This window comes from Chrysochloris asiatica, unplaced genomic scaffold (genome assembly GCF_000296735.1).
Source record: "Chrysochloris asiatica unplaced genomic scaffold, ChrAsi1.0 scaffold00286, whole genome shotgun sequence".
In the NCBI taxonomy this organism is placed as follows: domain Eukaryota; kingdom Metazoa; phylum Chordata; class Mammalia; order Afrosoricida; family Chrysochloridae; genus Chrysochloris; species Chrysochloris asiatica.
In genome coordinates, this window is record NW_006408804.1 from 1,422,371 (window position 1) to 1,426,794 (window position 4,424).

Consider the following 4,424-nt stretch of genomic DNA (forward strand, 5'->3'; position numbering starts at 1 on the left):
ATCAACATTCATGGAAACAGCAGTAAAGAAATTAAATGATATATTGCGTTAGGATCCATGTTGGAAGAAGTGCAGCCACAGTGCTCCTTGGAGGCCAGGATAGCCAAACTTCATCTCTCATACTTCGGACATATTGTCAGGAGGGACCAGTTGCTGGAGAAGGATATAATGTTTGGTAGGGTGGAGGGTCAGAGAAAAAGAGGAAGACCCCCAATGAGATGGATTGACCAGGTGGCAGCATCGATGGACTCAAGTATGACAACAATAGTGAGGTTGGCCCAGGATTGGGCAGTGTTTTGTTCTGCTGTGCAAGGTTCGCTATGAGTTGGAACCGACTCAATGGCACCTAACAACAACAACGATTGCATTAGGGACATCTGCAGTACAAGAACTCTTTAAAGGGTTCAAGAGCAGAGATGTCTGTTTGAGGACCAACGTGCACCTGACCCAAGCCATAATATTTGTCATAGCTTCATATGCATGTTAAACTTCAACAATGAATAAGGAATAGTTGAGTTAAAGTGTTGGAGAAGAATATTAAAAGTATCATGGACTGCTGAAGAACAAACAAATCTGTGTTGGAATAAGTACAGCCTTAATGTTCATTAGAAGTCAAGGTGACCAGACTTTGTTTTTAGTACTTAGGACATGTTTTCTGGAGGGACTAATCCCTGGAGAATGACATCATGCTTGGTAAAGTGGAAGGACAGCGAAAACGAGGGAGACCCCCAACTAGATGAATTGACCTCGTGGAAGCAGCAATGAGCTCAAGCATAGCAGCCATTGTTAGGATGGTACAGGACCTGCTGGTGTGTTGTTCTGTTGTACATAGAGTTGCTATGGGTTGAAACTGACTTAATGGCAAGTAAGAACAACAACAAGATGGTCAGAACTATTTTAGTAATTACTTATATGTAAGGTCAGAAATGAGTATAAAACTCCGTAATGTACTTCACTAGGAAACTCTTCATTCCCCTTCTGCCATATCCCCTAAAGAACATAGTCTAGACCTGTGGATAGAGAAAGCACTTACATTAAAAAAGTGACTGCTGAGAGAGCTTATCATCCAGGCTGATTACACAACTAGATAGCACAATCAGTAGTTGAAAAGGCCTGAGGGATTTTTTAAAAAGTCATTCATAATTATTGGAGGGAAAAGGTACCTCATTATTATGTGGATTGTCTGACTGGTAGGACTATTCTATATATCTGTGGCTCTGAATACAGTAATTTATAAATAGTTTCTCTTTGAAACAAAAAGTTATAACAAAGGCAAGATATGGCAAGCTGAAATTTTAGAAGTTCATTCAACTCAATTATTTTTTGAGCACTGGCTTTTTCTTCTCCAATGCTATGTTCTGGCCATACAGAAATGGATAAAAAAAAAAAATCTGTTCTAGAGGCATTCACAAAGGTAGATTGGGAAGGAGCTCAAGGGTAAGACATGTACTCTAAGAAAGTTGTGTAGATGGTATTAGAGAAACAGCTGTTCACTTTTCTCTAGTAGGACAGAGAAGAGCTCATCAGAGAGGAATCATTTGAATTAAATCTGGAATGCTGAGTTGGGATATTGCAAGGGTAAAAACGGGGAAGGGCATTCCAGTTAGGGGGAGAAACATGCACAGAGCTATCTGAAATCATGTCAGGACACAGCAAGTAGATTAGCATGTATGAAACACAGGAGCACATGAGGGAAGATGGTGAGAGTGTGAGATAGGCATGTGACTTCCTGAGACTTACCATCCAAAACTGAGCAGAGCTTTTTTCATCCCTTACATACAGAATGCTCATTAAAAAACAATTCATGATTTAAGAATTATTTCCTAAGCAAAATAATTTCAAAGTACAGACATTATACTAATTGTGTTTTAGCTGGAAGAGATATTTTCCTGCTTGTTCCTAATTCATTATAATTGAATCCAATTATAATTTTTGGTGCATCTGTAATGAATTGTGAAAAATACTAACTAAGGAGCTAAAAATAAAAATAAAAAAAGATTTTTGCTTTTCTGGACTTGACTAATCATCTAGTTGCTGTTGTTAAGTGCCATCCAGTTGGTTCTGACTCATAGTGACCCCATGCACAATAGAACAAAACACTGTCTGGTCCTGAACAAACCTCACAATCATTTGGTCTCATTGTTGCAGCTACTGAGTTAATCCATCTCATTGATGGTCTTTCTTCCTTCTTTTTGCTGACCCTCTACTTTACCAAGTATAATATAATTCTCCAGAGACGTGTCCCTCCTTATATAATGTCGAAAGTACATGAGATGAAGTCTCGCCATCTTTGATGGGTGGAAGTATTCTGTTTGTACTTCTTCTGATAAAGATTTATTAGTTCTTCTAACAGTCCATGGTATTCAGTATGCTTTACCAACACTGTAATTCAAGATCATCAGTTCTTATCTAATCTTCCTTATTGATTGTCTAGCTTTCACATGAATATGAGGTGATTGAAAATACCATGGTTTGGGACAGGCACACCTTAGTCCTCCCAGTGATATCTTTACTTTCGAATACGTTAAAAGAGGTCTTTGGCAGCACATTTTCCCAGTGCAATATGTTATTTGACTTCTTGACTGATGGTTCCATGAATATTGATTGTGAATCAAGGCAAAATGAAATCCTTGGCAAATTAAGTCTTTTCTTTGTTTAGCATGATGTTGCTTATTGGTCTAGTTGTGATTTTTTTGTTTTCTTTTTTGTTGAGGTTTAAACTGTATTGAAGAAATGGGAATACTATAACACTTAATTGTGCTCAGGAGGATCATGTACATAGACCAAGAGGCAGTCATTTGAATAGAAAAAGATGGTATTATGTGGTTTTAAATCAAGAAAGGTGTGTGTCAGCATTGTAGCCTATTATACTTATTCAATCTACAAATAGTCTAAGAAGGTGACTATATGAAGAATAACAAGACATCAAGATTGGAGGAAGACTCATTAACAACCTATGATATGAAGATGACATGCTAAAAGCAAATAGAACTTGAAGCACTTACTGATAAAGATCAAAGACTACAGTCTTCAGTATGAATTATTATTCAATGTAAAGAAAACATGCCTCTCCCCCACTTCAGATAAGCTTCCTGCTTCACTCTCAGTTCTAGCCTCCAGTGGCTAGGTCATGTCCATGGGATCAGGAGTTCCCAGGTCTCCCTAAACTTCAGACCAACCAGCCCTTCCTCTTCTCTCTTTCATTTCAAGGTTGATGGGCGTCTTCGGAACATGGTAGAATTCAGCCCATGTCTTCGTTGCTGCCTTTCCCCTTTTCTCCTCATCACAGGTTATTGATTGAATGCTTACTATCTGCTTGTGTTTGTACTAGTAACTAGAGACTCATACTTCAGGACGCAGGTCAGGCCTCATCTCTTCTAGGCATCTTCTCTGAACTTTCTAGCCTAAGTTTGAGGCTTGTTTGTGCTCTCATTGTACTCTGTTCCTATATCCATCATAGTTTCCAACACAATGTATTGCAATGCTCTGTTGTGTTCGCCTCCTTCGTTTATCTGTAGTATCCTTCAGGACCAGTGCTTGGTCTCTTTGTTCTTTATAACCTGGTCATCTAGCTGGGACCCTGGCACAGTATATGTGCTCCTTCAACAGTTGTTGAACTGAAACTGTACAAAGTGAATAAGACATAGTCTTTGCCATCAAGTTGCTCACAGGCCACCTGGGTTGACATGTATAAATTAATAATAATGTCAAATTGTGATAAAAATTTTACCAGTTATACATAAAAAAAAAGTAGAGCTAGAGGCTAGTGGCAGACATTGCAAGCACTGGCGAAGCCTGAAAGTAATGGTTGTGCTTTTCCCTTAGTGAATTTGAGCAGAATGTATATTCATTTAGGAAAAAGACTATTGAGCTGCTGTGGTGGCGGCAGGAGACATAGTGAACCCAGCGGCCACGGCAGACCGGGAGGGAGCAGTGGAAATGGTCATGTGTCGTTTTACGAGGCTCCCCAGTACCTCCCTGTTCGTCAGCAATATCGTGGACGCCACCAGGCCTGAGGACTTACATGGTGAGTTTGGTCAATGTGGCCCTATATGTTTACATTCCATTTGACTTCTACACTCGCCACCCATGTTCAATTTGAAGATGTTCGCAATGCTGAAGATGCTCTTTATAAACTCAATAGAAAATGGATATGTTGTCAACAAACTGAAATACAGTTTGCACAAGATGATCGAAAAACACCAGGCCAAATGAAATTAAAAGAATGTCACCCTTGTTCTCCAAGTGATTATAGAAGATCCAGAAGGCCTAACCAAAGGAGAACTCGAAGTAGAAGTTCTTCCTGGGGAAGAAATAGCAGGCGGTCTGATAATCTTAAAGATTTCTCGACACAGGCAATTTTCTTATAGCCACTCTAAATCTCGTTCTAAATTACTCCCAAGGCAGTCTACCTCAGCAAGGCA

The 4,424-nt window shown here is 39.4% G+C and overlaps 1 pseudogene; it reads left to right on the top strand.

The window, feature by feature from the left end:
• Positions 1-3,945: 3,945 nt before the first annotated feature.
• Positions 3,946-4,424, top strand: part of LOC102840174 — a 2,155-nt pseudogene continuing 1,676 nt past the window's right edge.